This window comes from Bubalus kerabau, chromosome 7, assembly GCF_029407905.1.
Source record: "Bubalus kerabau isolate K-KA32 ecotype Philippines breed swamp buffalo chromosome 7, PCC_UOA_SB_1v2, whole genome shotgun sequence".
Taxonomy (NCBI): Eukaryota; Metazoa; Chordata; class Mammalia; order Artiodactyla; family Bovidae; genus Bubalus; species Bubalus kerabau.
In genome coordinates this window covers 34,819,812-34,836,657 of record NC_073630.1, presented here as the reverse complement: position 1 = coordinate 34,836,657, position 16,846 = coordinate 34,819,812, and the positions used below count along the sequence as shown (strand labels likewise).

General features: G+C 38.6%; 1 pseudogene; it reads right to left on the bottom strand.

Annotated features, from left to right (window-relative positions):
• Positions 1-1,903: 1,903 nt before the first annotated feature.
• LOC129657397 (60S ribosomal protein L19-like) lies at positions 1,904-14,054 on the bottom strand (annotated as a pseudogene).
• Between the last annotated feature and the right edge of the window lie 2,792 nt (positions 14,055-16,846).

Sequence of the window (16,846 nt, the reverse complement as noted above, 5' to 3'; positions counted from 1 at the left end):
TCAGTTAGCAAATTTTTTCAGGGATTCTCTTTTCCTTTTGTTTTCTCCAGGGTGACTATGGAAGTGGTATTCTTTCTCATTTCACAAATTTCTGCAAATATCTTTCAGTTGTCCTTATACATGAAATATAGGTAATCTTCTTCAAAGATTTTTCCCCTCAAAACTTGAGATTTTTTCCAAGTAATTATATTAGCCTGATACTAATTAACTTTCTTTCTTGCAGAGACAATCACTGTATTGCTTGAGTGATGTAGGATTTTTCTCTGTATTCTTTACCATCCATCTCTCGTTTGTTCATACACATGTATTTCCCACACATTTTCTGCCTTAGTGGCCCCCTTTGGTGGCCACATTATTCCACACATTAGAAATGTATTCTCCTCATCGAATCATGACTAGTTTTTAAAACAGTTTAAAGATGCTTCCTCCGATAAGTCTTCTCCTATTGCTTTAACCTGTATTAAAGCTTATCTGTGTTTGAATCACAGCTCTGTTAATTGTTAGTTGTGTGACTTTGGCCACATGCTTGACCTCTCTGTGCTGCAATTTCCTCATATGTAAAATAGTATTTTGGAAATGTTTGAAAGATTAAATGAGATAATAGAAACAAAGTGCCTTATTTAATACCATACGACAAACGCAGTGATTATCTTCCTATATGGGGCAATTGTAAGATAATCGTTATTACTAATGCTATCCATTGTAATAATAATATCTAGCTATTAAGTAGCAGAGAATTAAGCAAGTCTTACAAATGCTTGCTTTTTTTAAATAAAATTTATCTTAGTAACCAAGGTAATATTAATGTAGAAGTTCAGCTAGGTTGAAGTAATAGTTAAAAGACTTAGTGCTGTGTGATGTAATGGTATTTTGTTTTGTTTTGTTTCAAATAGGAGTCTAATGATTGTGTATAATAATATACAGTAACAACACATTTAAACCAATGTGAACATGTATACAATGACGTGAACACCATGGTATTTCAGCTTAAGAGAGGAGGTAATAGCTGTAAGGATGCCTCATCTTCCTGTTCATGAATCATTAGCAGAGAGGGATGCTTCATGTCTCCACAGTAAAGCCTAACATGTCTACATTACTTCTTCTCTGGCAAAATTCCACCGGACAAATCTGTTTGCTATTCCAAAATGATATGGACATTTTCCCAGGACTGATTTCAGAGAAGTGAATTGAGCACATTTTCAGGTTTTAAAGGATCATTTTCTCCAGTTTGTCATGACCAGATTTTAAGGATACTGTTATAAAAGCCTTCGGGGAAAAAAAATTCTTCTCTGAGAATCTCAGTTTTAAATTACTTCATCTAAAAGAAATCCCGCCACCATATGTTTGCTTGGCCTAGATTTCACTTAATAAGGCTTTCCTCCTCATACATTCTTTACAGAGAAACAAAATTAAGAGTAATGTAAGTGCCAGACATTAAACATCTATGGCCTGTGTCAATTTTTAATCAGGTCTCGTCAGCAACATTTAACGGACTCTTGCACTAAACTTAAAAATTGTAGCGAGAGCAATGTGACTAGAATTTATGAGTGCAAGGGATTCTTAGTCCCCATTTTTCTTTCTGTAAAAATATTGTCTTCTTCTTTCCTTGCATAAATTCAAAGTTCATGTTCAGAGTCAAACTTAGCTTATTCAAAATGCATATGATGTCCTCATCTTTTTTGTTTTAAAGTTACCTTTGATAATTTGTTCCCTTCTTACATTCTTGTGGAGATTAGACATCATTGTGAAAATTCAAAGAATTTAATAAAATAATTTGTGTAACATAATTTTCAACTCATAGTATGCATTCAACACTGAATAAATGTGAAAAAGAGGGGACAGAGGGAAAGTATAGAAAACTATGGCACTGAATGAATGAATTGATGCAAAATGATTACTTCTACTTAAAAACTAAATGATGGGGATTTTTTTTTTTTTAGACAGATAAAGGCTTGTTTTTTTGTTGAATGAGTGATCTATGCAATTGTTGAGGCCACTGTGTACAGAGAAGAGGGGGAGAACTTTATTTCTTGGTCTCTTCCTCCTTGGACAGTCTTGATGATTTTCTCCTTCTCGGCCTGGAGCCGTTCATGGCGCTCGCGGGCTTCCTGGGTCTTAGACCTGCAGGCCTCAGCCTGGTCCACCAGAAGCTTCTTGGGAGCCTGGTCTGCCTTCAGCTTGTGGATATGTTCCATGAGAATCTGCTTGGTTTTGAACACATTACCCTTCACCTTCAGGTACAGGCTGTGATACATGTGGAGGTCAATCTTCTTAGATGCACGGTATCGCCTGAGCAGCCGGCGCAGAATTCTCCTCCTCCTCATCCAGGTTACCTTCTCAGCATCGAGCCGGAGAATGGACAGCCACAGGCTTCTGGTGATCAGCCCATCTTTGATCAGCTTCCGGATCTGCTGGCGGGAGTTGGCATTGGTGATTTCACTAGTCTCACTGGGGTCCAACCAGACCTTCTTTTTGCCACAGCGAAGGACACTGGAGGCAAGCCTCTTCTGAAGCCTGAGCGTACTCGTGGCCACTGCCACAGAGGCAAAAAACAATGAAGAATTTTAAAGTGTAAAGATTTTTAACAGTAGAGTTGCCATACCTAAACTAATGTAATGCAATTGTTTAAGGTGGTTACTATTAAAATGTTTTTAAAAGAACTTTGAAAAGTTAAACACCATCAGCATTAAAAATTTTATTTATGGATGAAGGCAGTCAAGATGGCAGAGCAGGACACAGAGCTCATCTGCTTCCATGAACATATCAAAAACACATCTACCTGTGGAGCAGTTCTCACTGAAAACTGACTGGAGACTGGATGAAAGAACCATCTACAGCAAAGACTGTATGAAAAATCCAACCTGAATTGGGTAGGAAGGGAAGGGAAACAAACAGGTCAGGACCTGTACCTCTGGGAGAGGACGCAAAGAGGAGAGGGATTACAGGACTCACACATTCTCCCTAGGCAGTGAATGGTTCCATCCACATATTGGGTGCCCCAGCTCTGGGGTCCAACACCAGCCGGACATGTCCCCTTAGCTGGTTTGAAAACCAATGGGGCCTACAGAAGGGCTGTAATAAAAACCTAGACTCTGTGTGAAGAGCATGCACACACTTGTTTATTCCCAAAACATGGCAGAGAAAACAGGCTGAAACTGCCCAGGCTTCTGGCTGGTTTCCTGAAACCTACTGAATGAGAGATTATTTGCAAATAATATGCCCAATATCCAAAATATATAAACAGCTCATACAACCCAATATCAAGAAAACAACAGCTTGATTAGAAAACGGGTAGAGGATTGGAGTAGATTTTTTCCTAGAGAAGACATATAGATGGTCAATGAGCACATGAAAAAATGTTCTACATCACTAATCATCAGAGAAATGCAAATCAAAACCACAATGAGATGTCACCTTATACCTGTCAGAATGGCTGTCAAAACAAAGTCCACAAATAACAAATGTTGGCAAGGATGTAGGAAAAGGGAATCCCAGTACACTGTTAGTAGAAATATAAATTGGTGTAGCCACTGTAGAAGAGAGTATTTGAGATTTTTGTCAAAAAACAAAAACTAGAACTACCATATGATACATAAATTCTGCTCCTGGATGTAAATTCAAAGAAAATAACACAAATTCAAAAGGACACATGCACCCCAATGTTCATAGCAGCATTATTTACAATAGTCAAAATGTGAAAGCAACGTAAATGTCTATCAACAGATTAGTGGATAAAGATGCCATATATACATAGAATGGACTGTTAGTCATTTAAAAAAAAAGAATAAAATTCTATCATTCACAACTACATGCATGCACCTAGAGGGTATTATGCTTAGACAAATAAGTTAGAGAAAGACAAATACTGTATGTTATCATTCATATGTGGAATCGAAAAAAGAAAAGCTAATGACAAGGATATACTGTATAACATGGGGAATATAACCAATATTTTATAACTATAAATGGAGTATCAGTTCAGTTCAGTTCAGTCACTCAGTCGTGTCCGATTCTTTGTGACCCCATGGACTGCAGCACGCCAGGCCTCCCTGTCTATCACCAACTCCCGGAGTTTACTCAGACTCATGTCCATTGAGTTGGTGATGCCATCCAACCATCTCATCTTCTGTCATCCCCTTCTCCTCCTGCCCCCAATCTTTCCCAGCATCAGGGTATTTTCCAATGAGTCAGTTCTTTGCATCAGGTGGCCAAAGTATTGGAGTTTCAGCTTCAACATCAGTCCTTCCAATGAACATTCAACTGATTTCCTTTAGGATGCACTGGTTGGATCTCCTTGCAGTCCAAGGGACTCTCAAGAGTCTTCTCCAACACCACAGTTCAAAAGCATCAATTCTTCGGTGCTCAGCTTTCTTTATAGTTCAACTCTCACCTTTAAACATTGCAGATCACTATATTGTACCTGTAACTTATATAATGGATTTCCCAGGTGGCTCAATGGTAAAGAATCTGCCTGCAATGCAGGAGACCTGGGTTCAATCCCTGGGTCAGGAAGATACCCTGAAGAAGGAAATGGCAACGCACTCCAGAATTCTTGCCTGAGAAATCCCACGGACAGACAAGCCTGGTGGGCTGCCATCCATGGGATGGCAAAAGAATTAGACACTACTTAGTAACTAAACAACAACAACTTATATAATATTGTTCAGTAACTATACTCCAATAAAATAAAAATTAAAATGGAGCTTAGATTTTTTAAATAAAACAAATGAATGAATTTGGCAAAACAGAAACAAACTTACAGGTATAGAGAACAGACTGGTGATTACTACCTGTGGAAGGGGTAGAGAGAGGCTGAACAGGGGTACGGGGTTGAGAGATACAGACTACTCTGTATAAAATGGATAGGTAGGGATGTGAGGGAGGCTCAAGAGGGAGGAGACATACATATAATTATGACTGATTTTCACTGATGTATAGCAGAAACCAGCACAGCATTGTAAAGCAATTATGCTCTAATAAAAAAAAAATTTTTTAATGGGTATGCTACAGCACAGGAAATATAGCCAATGTTCTACAATAATTTCAAATGGAGTATAATCTGGAAAAATATTTAAGTACTGTTATATAACTGAAACTATAATATTGTAAATCAACTATACTTAAAATTAGAATAAAATTTTTAAAAATGTAATAATTAAGTATACTTTTTGGAGACAATGCATACCCATAAAAGAAAAAAAAAGAAAATTATATTTATGATAGTCTAATACAGTTACTACTGGACTGAGGTATATAAATACTTCTATGTGTTTGCACAGAAGTTTTAGAATGAGAGGCTATACAGCTTGTTATGGCCATACTGATTGTCACATTAAATTTTATTATTTATCCTAAGTCAAATACTCATTGACAGAGTTCGAACTAGAACTCAGGTCTTTTCTCTACTGATCCAAAGCCCTGCTTGATGACCCTGTCAGATCCTACCAACAAAAGATCTTAGCAGTGTCTCCAGGGGATATTAAGCTCCCTATTCTACGGCATGTTCTACCCTCACTCTCCTAATGTTGAAATTCAAGCATATAAGGTTTCAAGTCAAAGAACACTAATTGTTCCCAACCAACACAGAAAAATGTTCGAGAAGAAATAAATTGAAACTGCAGTAATGAATCGTATTTTAGAACTTTATATTTCAGTATAATAGTTACACTAAAAATTAAGTACCTTTGCACCAGACTACTTTAAGTGCTTTGCATCAGTGCATGCTTTACTGTTCATGTTGTTGCTGTTCCCTCGCCCAGTCGTGTCCAACTCTTTGTGACCCCATGGACTGCAGCACACCAAGCCTCCCTGTCCCTCAGTTCGGTTCAGTTCAGTCGCTCAGTTCTGTCCTACTCTTTTCGACCCCATGAATCGCAGCATGCCAAGCCTCTCTGTCCATCACCAACTCCCGGAGTTCACCCATACTCACGTCCATTGAGTCAGTGATGCCATCCAGCCATCTCATCCTCTGTGGTCCCCTTCTCCTCTTGCCCCCAATCCCTCCCAACATCAGGGTCTTTTCCAATGAGTCAACTCTTCACATGAGGTGGCCAAAGTACTGGAGTTTCAGCTTTAGCATCATTCCTTCCAAAGAACACCCAGGGCTGATCTCCTTCAGAATGGACTGGTTGGATCTCCTTGCAGTCCAAGGGCCTCTCAAGAGTCTTCTCCAACACCACAGCTCAAAAGCATCAATTCTTCTGCCCTCAGCTTTCTTCACAGTCCAACTCTCACATCCATACATGACCACAGGAAAAACCATAACCTTGACTAGATGGACCTTTCTTGGTGAAGTAATGTCTCTGCTTTTCAATATGCTATCTAGGTTGGTCATAACTTTTCTTCCAAGGAGTAAGCGTCTTTTAATTTCATGGCTGCAGTCACCATCTGCAGTGATTTTGGAGCCCAAAAAAATGAAGTCTGACACTGTTTCCACCATTTCCCCATCTATTTCCCATGAAGTGATGGGACCAGATGCCATGATCTTCATTTTCTGAATGTTGAGCTTTAAGCCAACTTTTTCACTTTCCTCTTTCAGTTTCATCAAGAGGCTTTAGTTTCTCTTCACTTTCTGCCATAAGGGTGGTGTCATCTGCATCTGAGGTCCCTGTCCCTCACCATCTCTCAAAGTCTGCCCAAGTTCATATCCATTACTGTTCATAGCTAACTATAAAACAGATACTCTTAGGACCCCATTTTATAGATATGAAAACTGGAACAAAGATGATACACTAAGTAGCAGAGCTAGTGTTTGAATGCAAGCAAGTCCACACCAGAGTACACACTCAGTCACTCTTACAAATCTTTAATATGTAGTCCATAATGGTGAATCAATGTATCAAATCAATGTTGGAGTTGGGAGCATCATCATAGGAAATAATCTCTGAATCTTTCTTCCTCTCTGGGGTACAATTATGCTCTCTGGCATCTGTTAATGGCTAAGACTTTCTTGGACTTCTCAATTTTTCTTACACAATCCCAGGCCATTAGTATGGAGAACATTTGCTTCCCTGGTGGCTCAGTGTTGGAGAGTCTGCCTGCCAATGCAGGAGACGGGTGTTTGATCCCTGATCGGGGAGGCTCCCACATGCCATGGAGGAACTAAGTCTGAGCACCACAGCTATTGCGACTGTGCTCTAGAGCCCGTGAGCCACAACTACCGAGCCCATGAGCAGCAACCACTGAAGCCTGTGAGCCCTGGAACCTGGGCTCCACAACAAGAGAAGCCCGTGCACCGCAACTAGAGAGTAGCTGACACAGCAGCGAAGACCCAGCCCAGCAAAAATAAATAAATAAAATAAAACAAAACTCTTAAAAAAATACAGAGAACTTTTCAACACAGAATCATCAACTAGAGACTTTTGGCTAACAAGGACTATCTACCATCTTGACAAAACAATGAATCAGCTGCTAACAGTCAAGATCCTTCTGATTTTAAGCTTCCCTCTTAGTATTAATAAGGTCAACAGCAGCTTCCCTGGGATATTCTTTTACATGCTTATAAAGACCTCCATGCTTTTACAATTTTCTACTTCATTTTCCCCAGATTAATTTTCTCTTATAAAATCAAAGTCAGTAATTAGAAGCTGCCATATGGCACCCCACTCCAGTACTCTTGCCTGGAAAATCCCATGGACGGAAGAGCCTGGTAGGCTGCAGTCTATGGGGTCTCGAAGAGTCGGACACTTTCACTTTTCACTTTCATGCATTGGAGAAGGAAATAGCAACCCACTCCAGTGTTCTTGCCTGGAGAATCCCAAGGACAGGGGAGCCTGGTGGGCTGCCATCTCAGGGGTTGTACAGAGTCGGACACGACTGAAGCGACTTAGCAGCAGCAGCAGCATACCTTGATACACTGGCATATCCCACAGAAATTCTGAAGTTGTGCAAATGACCCTGGTGCATTTTGGAGTATTTTAAGAAAGTCTCCTGGATAATTTTACAAAACATTCCTGGATACTTTGGACTCTCTTAACTCAAGAGTCATGTTTCATGTACACTATTCAAAGCTGGGGATTAAACACAGAGTAAAATGACCTGATATTTTGTTAAAGAGAACCTGAAACATACAGTGCTATTTTTACTTTTAAAGAACCCAGGGATCAAAAGCTTACCGTTCAACTGGGTTAATTACTGCTAAATCCACCTAAAAGACAAATGTAGGGGGCAAAACTATACTAATGCCAAAATAGCAATAATTTGCTAGAGATATTTTTTTGGCCTCTGTTCTAAACGTTCTTAGTTGAAAAGAATCTTCCCATGCTCTTTAACAAGAATTGAGCAGAAAGAAGCCAATTTTTGCCTGCTATCCTCAAAGGAATTCTTTCTAATTGCATTTTTAAATTAACTACTAATGAAATGTGAAAATGAATGCAGAGCCTTGGAAACAGAAGAAAAATAAAAACTGGGAGGATTTGCCTAAAGGAATAGAGAAAATATGAAAAGTAAGTGCACTCCTGAGAATTATATTAATAAAATATTACATAGTACAATATGAAACAAGTTTATGACAAAACTGAGTAACATCCAGCGGAATTTGGACCACCACAAAGAAAGAAATGTATTTTTTACAAAGGACTTTTTTTACACTTTCATTGTTCCTTCATTTATAAAACAACAAAAAGAAATCATCATAAGCATTGCATAATGATTCAAGATGACCTGGGGAGCTGTTGAGCTTGTATGAGATCTGGGACAACAGACAGTTGTTAAGGAAGAGCCACTGAGAGAGTTACTGGGAAAGACAGCAAAAAAGATGTATGAAAATGGCTCATAGACAACATGGCAATTTACAGCAAATTACAACTCCCCAAAGTCAAGTATGGAAAAATTAGATGACTTCTGAGGGACTTTTCAGAACATGTCTCCAAAACCTTTAAGTTCAAAGAAATTATTTAATAAGGAAGCTGTCAGTGTCTACATTTGGTCTAAAAAACTCTTTTATGATATCAACTCTAAAATGCTATTGTACACTGAAAAATTCCCTCTTCCATTATTTAATTGATTATGCTTTTTGTTCAGTACGCTTTACCCTAACAATTACCATTCTTTTCAGACTCTTGGAAAAAAATTCAGTAGTAATATATTAATGAAAAATATCACATCTAGTTTAAAACAATTCTTATACAAAGATTGGTTTTCGCAATATTTCTGAAAAACTAAAGTAGTGTACATCATCATGAGTAAAGACTGGCTTTTGAGAACCAATTTAAAAAAACTTATAACACCCTCTCTAAATAAAAGAAACAAATATTTATTGATTCAAGTGTAAAAAAATAGAGTTTGTTTTTTCTACCTATATGACACTGCCAGTTTCTTCAGTTAAGGGCTCAGTTGCGTCTGACTCTGCAACCCAATGGACTGCAGCATACCAGGCTTAGCTGTCCATCACCAACTCCTGGAGCTTGCTCAAACTCATGTCCACTGAGTCGGTGATGCCATCCAACCATCTCAGCCTCTGTCGTCCCCTTCTCCTCCTGCCTTCAATCTTTCCCAGCATCAGGGTCTCTTCCAATGAGTCAGTTCGTATCAGGTGGCCAAGTATTGGAGCTTCTGCTTCAACGGCCCCTCCAATGAATATTCAGGACTGATCTCCTTTAAGATGAACTGGTTAGATTTCCTTGCAGTTCAAGGGACTCTCAAGAGTCTTCTCCAATACCACAGTTCAAAAGCATCAATTCTTCGGTGCTCAGCTTTCTTCATGGTTCAACTGTCACATCCATACATGACTACTGGAAAAACCACAGCTTTGACTAGACAGACGTTTGTCAGCAAAATAATGTCTCTGCTTTCAATTATCCTTCAATAAAAAAATAAATTAATTTTAAAAAATAACCTCAAAAAATGTTGGGGGGGGAAAAAAAACGCTGTCTAGGCTTGGTCACAGCTTTTCTTCCAAGGGGCAAGTGTCTTTTAATTTCATGGCTGCAGTCACCATTTGCAGTGATTTTGGAGCCCCCCAAAATAGTCTGACACTGTTTCCACTGTTTCCGCATCTATTTCCCATGAAGTGATGGGACTGGATGTCATGATCTTCGTTTTCTGAATGTTGAGCTTTAAGCCAACTTTTTCACTCTCCTCTTTCACTTTCATCAAGAGGCTTTTGAGTTCCTCTTCACTTTCTGCCATAAGGGTGGTGTCATCTGCATATATGACGTTATTGATATTTCTCCAGGCAATCTTGATTCCAGCTTGTGCTTCTTCCAGCCCAGCGTTTCTCATGATGTACTCTGCATATAAGTTAAATAACCAGGGTGACAATATATAGCCTTGACGTATTCTTTTCCCAATTTGGAACCAGTTCGTTGTTCCATGTCCGATTTTATCTGTTGCTTCTTGACCTGCATGCAGATTTCTCAGGAGGCAGGTAAGGTGGTCTGGAATTCCCATCTCTTGAAGAATTTTCCATAGTTTGTTGTGATCCACACAGTCAAAGACTTTAGTGTAGCCAATGAAGCAGATGTTTTTCTGGAATTCTCTCGCTTTTTCTATAATCCAATGGATGTTGGCAATGTGATCTCTGGTTCCTCTGCCTTTTCTTAATCCAGCTTGAACATAGAAGTTCTTGGTTCACATACTGTTGAAGCCTAACTTGGAGAATTTTGAGCATTACTTTGCTAGCGTGGGAGATAAGTGCATTTGTGCAGTAGTATGATCATTCTTTGGCATTGCCTTTCTTTGGGATTGGAATGAAAACTGACCTTTTCCAGTCCTGTGGCCACTGCTGAGTTTTCCAAATTTGCTGGCATATTGAGGGCAGCACTTTCACAGCATCATCTTTCAGGATTTGAAATAGCTCAACTGGAATTCCATCACCTCCACTAGCTTTGTTCGTAGTGATGCTTTCTAAGGCCAACTTGACTTCACATTCCAGGATGTCTGGCTCTAGGTCAGTGATCACACCATTGTGATTATCTGGGTCGTGAAGATCTCTTTTGTACAGTTCTTCTGTATATCTTGCCATCTCTTCTTAATATCTTCTGCTTCTGTTAGGTCCATACCATTTCTGTCCTTTATCGAGCCCATCTTTGCATGAAATATTCTCTTGGTATCTCTAATTTTATTGAAGAGAGCTCTAGTCTTTCCCATTCTATTATTTTCCTGTATTTATTTTCACTGATCATTTAGGAAGGCTTTCTTATCTCTCCTTGTTATTTTTTGGAATTCTGCATTCAGATGGATATATCTTTCCTTTTCTCCTTTGCCTTTTGCTTTGCTTTTCTCAGCTATTCGTAAGACCTCCTTGGACAATCATTTTGCCTTTTTGCATTTCTTTCTTGCAGATGGTTTTGATCATAGGCTCCTGTACAATGTCACGAACCTCCATCCATAGTTCTTTAGGCACTCGATCAGATTTAATGCCTTAAATCTATTTTTCACTTCCACTGTACAATCATAAGGGATTTGGTTTAGGTCATACCTGAATGGTCTAGTAGTTCTCCCTACTTTATTCAATTTGAGTCTGAACTTTGCAATAAGGAGTTCTTCCTGATCTGAGCCACAGTTAGCTCCTGGTCTTGTTTTTGCTGACTGTATAGAGCTTTTCCATCTTTGGCTGCAAAGAATATTATCAACCTGATTTTGGTATTCACCATCTAGTGATGTCCATGTGTAGAGTCATCTTATGTTGTTGGAAGAGGTGTTTGCTATGACCAGTGCATGATACTGTATGACTCATTTAATCCAATTTCTTATCTATAAACAGGAAGTGGTCATATTTATTTTGCTTGTTCATGAGAACTAAGTGTGGGAGCCTATGTAAAATGCTTCACATACATTAAGATTCAGTAAGATTTTGTCTGCTGCCTTATTTTGAGTAAAGAATGCATTCTTCCTAAATACTCTTTATCAACCATGGAGATTATAAGAAGAGGTTTTAAATTAAAGATAAAAAAAGGGTAAAAATTCAATAAATAATAAATAAGTGATCTCAGTGCTATATTAAAGACATATTCATGCTGAATATGGTATAAAAGAATATGTTTCAAATTTAGGAACTAATGATTCTAATTTATGTGACTGTGTAGTTAAAAACAACACACAATCTGAGTTTTACATTGCTACATACTGGTCTTTAATGCTAACTTTGAACTACAGTCAATAGTAATAACCAGAAAATGGTTTAGTAGTTTCCTCAGATGAAGTATTTTAAAAAAAATGGCTAAATAATTTAAATTGATTAACAATCTGATCCAATAAGTTTCCTCTCATAAACACCTATTTTCTAGAAAACTTTAGACCAAGATGGCCAAGAAACCAAGAGACCAAAACATCCCCCCCACCATCTTCACATGAAGATCAACAAAAACTTCACCAACATAGTAGAACAAAAACCTAAGAAAAACCACACAGAAAGAGAAGACAGCTTCATTTCAGCTGCATCATCCCCTTTTCCAAACTTCTCAGAGCCAAGAGGGATATCCCCAACTAGAAAAAGTTATTCTTCCTTGAAAAGGGAGAACAAGTCAGGTAATTAATCAGCTTCCCCAGTCTTCCAGGGCAGGAAGGTCCCACTTGGTTGTTACTGCATCCAGACCAGCAAAGCCAAGACATACAGGACTCATAGAAACAAGGAAGAAAAGCAGAGACTACCTGTAAAAGTCACACAGCACAATAGCCACACTACCCAGTAACAGTGAACGGCTTGAACAGATAAACCCAGCAGTTTTCACCACTGAAGCAGCAACAAAAGGCTAGCAAAGTGGCCAAGGACCTTCTGCAGTTTCACTAGCTTCCACCTCACAGGTAGCCATGTTTGATTATACCAGCTTCTGGGTCCCTTCTCTGCTACCCACTCCCACTTAGGATCCCAAGGCACCCTGCACGAGATCAGTGTCAGATGAGACACTAAAGAAGAAATGATTAGTAAACTTTAACACATAGCAATAGAAACTATCCAAGATGAAATGGAGAGAGAAAAAGACTGAAGAAAAAAGAAAAGAATAGGGACCTGCTGGCCAACTTCAAGTGACCTATCAGTATCAGTTCGTTCGCTCAGTCGTGTCTGACTCTTTGCGACACCATGGACTGCAGCACGCCAGGCCTCCCCGTCCATCGCCAGCTCCCAGAGCTTGCTCAAACTCATGTCCATCGAGTCGGTGATGCCATCCAACCATCTCATCCTCTGCCGTCCCCTTCTCCTCCCGCCTTCAATCTTTCCCAGCATCAGGGTCTTTTTCCAGTGAGTCCGTTCTTCGCACCAGGTGGCCAAAGTGACCAAATGTACATGTAATTCAAGTCCCCAAAAGAAAGGCGTAGGGTGGAAATAGGACAAAAAGTAATGGCCAAATTACTTTTTGAAATTAAATGAAAGCATAAGCCACAGCTCTTAGAAGCCCAATAAATCTCAAGTACCAAATGTGAAGAAAATTATATCAAGGCATATCAAAATTAAATTGCTTAAAAATATACACAAAAATAAATCTTAAAAGCAGCCAGGGGGCGGGGGGAAACCACATCATTTACAGAGAGACAAATAATTGAAGATTTCATGTCAGAATGCAGCAAGGCAGAAATAGGAAAGCAACATCTTCCATATACTAAAAGAAAAGAAAATGGCAACCAAAATTCTATATTTGGTAAAAATAATTTCCAAAACATATAAAATAAAAACATTCCCAGATGTACAAAAGCTTAATGGTAGATTTGAACTATAATATGACATATAATTTACACAATAAATAATGTATTGTATATATTTTATAACTTAATATTAATATATATTGAAATTTATTTCTATATAAAGTCCTTCAGGCATCAAAAAATGATAGGTAGATGGAGGTTTGATTGCTGAGGAATGTATAACAGAAGAAATGGTAAAAATGTGAGTAAATGTAAAAGGCTTTTAAATTTATTTTTATTGCCTTTTAAAAAATAATTAAAAATTTTAAAGAAAAGTAATAACATATTTAGTGGTTTAGAACCATATGGAGAAGGAAAATACACAGTATTAAAAACTGGCAAAAAAGTTGGGTTGTGATTTTCTAGTCTCCTGAATAACCTGATTTACCTTCTGAATTTTTGAAGGTACCTTCTGAATTTACCTTTTCTGCCATATTTGTCCCATTCTTCAGTTCAAAAATATATGTATATATATATGTATTCAAAATTATTTTTACATATATTTTACTTTATTGAAAATCTAAGTATGAGTGGGTTTTGAGATGTGTAATCCAACAGGATAGTCACAAAAAACACACATACACAAAAAAACTTTGCTTTTCTTTTACAGTTTTATTGAGGTGTAACTGTCACACAAAAACTGCACATATATAAAGTGTACAGTTTTAGGAGTTTTGATATGTGTATATGCCCACAAAAGCATCTTAACAATAAAGATAAGTAACACATTCAGAGAATGAATCAAGTTTATGTAGGAGTCCAGAAGGCATCCATTGCAACTGATCTAGGAATGAGCAGAAAATGGAAGGGATAACTAAAAACCCTTAAATTTTCCCAGATATTAAGGGGACTTTGGCCCCCAACTGACCAATAGATTATTTGAAATAGACTTCAATTGTTTCCTGCATTTTTTTCCTTTCAATAAGCAGCAGAATTTTCCTCCAGCTGTCAAATATTGTGAAGGGTCTAAGAGTTTACACTGTTTAGAAGCTAAACGTTTCATGAATGCTCGGCCAAAGACACAAACCTCCCGGGTCAGTGACAAAGATTTAGTTACTCAAGACACTGCAAGCAGAGTGAGCCTTAGCATATTTTATAGCAGTTTCTAGAGTCCCAGTTTCCAGAGGGCCACACAAAGGCTGAATAACAACTGCACACGTGATGGGTTACAACACAGGAAAGAAACCTGAGCTAAGGGAATTCAAATCTTTTGTTATGACCAGTAAGTAAGCCTGCCTTCTGTGTCAAAGGGAGACATTATCTGTCTTTCAAGGCTATTCCTATACAAACATCCAAGTAAAAATGGTGAGCAAAAATGGCAGTCAGTGGCTCTGCTCACAAGATCTTCAGAAACATGAGACAACCATAGTTTTCCCAACAATAACCATTCCTCATCTGGTGAAATTTTTCATGAGTGAGCCATTCCATCGCCCACTCTGATTAATCTGACCACAAGGACTGGAACCAGATCCATTTGATTCGTTCCATACAACATCTCATTAGAGCTCCTGGGGCAGGATGAGAGAAACTGGTGGTACTGACCTCAACCAGGCTCCTTGGGTCCTGCAACCAAACAGCTTAACAAATACCACAGATTTTTAAGGTCTGTCTTACAAAGTGTATGAGTCAGTTGGGCTGCCATCACAAAGTACAGGCATAACTCTGAGATATTGTAGGTTCAGTTCCAGACCACCACAATAAAGCAAATGTTGCAATAAAGTGAGTCACAGGAATCTTTTGGTTTCCCAGTGCTTATAAAAAGTTGTGTTCTATGCTGCAGTCTTTTAAGTGTGTGATAGCAGTATGTCTAAAAGAAATGTACATACCGTAATTTTAAAATGCTCTGTTGGTATAAATAGACTTAGGACTTCCATGGTAGCTCAGCTGGTAAAGAATCTGCCTGCAATGAAGGAGACCCCAGTTTGATTCCTGGGTTGGGAGGATCCACTGGAGAAGGAACAGGTTACCCACTCCAGTATTCTTGGGCTTCCCTGGTGGCTCAGCTGACAAAGAATCCACCTGCAATGCCAGAAACCTGGGTTCTATCCCTGGGTTGAGAAGATCCCCTGGAGAAGGGAATGGTTACCCACTCCAGTATTCTGGCCTGGAGAATCCCATAGACTATTCCATGGGGTTGCAAAGAGTCAGATATGACTGAGAGACTTTCACTTGATTGGTAAAAAATGCTAAAGCAATTATAACAGTAACATCAAAGATCACTGATCAATCACAGATCACCATAACAAATATACTAATAGTGAAAAATTTGAACTATTGTGAGAATTATCAAAATGTTATACAGAGACACGAAGTGAGCAAATGCTACTGGGAAAATGGTGTTGACAAATGGGTTGCCACAAACTTTCCATCTGTAAAAAACATGTCTGCAAAGTGCAATACAATGAAGTATGTCTTTTTACCACAGACCTCATGGCTCAAGCAACAGAAATTTATTTTCTCACATTTCTGGAGGCTAGATGTCCAAGATCCAGGTGTCAGTAGGTTTGGTTTCTTCTGAGGCGTCTCTGCTAGGCTGGCAGATGGCTAACTTTTCACATGGCCTTTCCTCTGTGTATTTTCATCCCTGGTGTCTCTCCCTCTTCTTGAAAAGATACCAGTAATACTGTATTAGAGCCCCACCTCATTTTAACTCAAAGAGCTCTTTAAAATTTTATTTCAAAATACAGTCACATCATGCAGCACTGGGGGTTAGGACTTCAACCTATGAACTAGATTGGGGGAGGTGGTGGGAACACAACTCAGCCCATGACAGAAAATAAGGTAGATTTCCCCTTAATTTTATGTATTGATCTTTCCACTTGTCCAGAGGCCTTAATCCAGATACAGCAGGATGATTAGTGAGTGACCTACTGGTGGTCATTAGTATTAGTGATCACAGACTCTGTGCTGGTGCATAAGGATAATTCTATCATCTATGGCAATTCTGGTCAATGCCTAGAATACAATGCCTAATACAATACTAATACAAATGCCTTCCAGGGCTTCAGCTAAAGTCAGGGACAAATTTCTCCACGATTTTTTTTTCTTTTTACCCCCAGCATTACTGAGATATAATTGACATATAACACTGCATAGGTTTAAGGTGCACAACTGGTTGATTTGATACACTTACAGATTTTAAAATGATTGCCACCATAGTGTTAGCTAATGTCTCCATCATGTCACACAATTACCATTTCTTTTTGTGATGAGAACTTTAAAGATT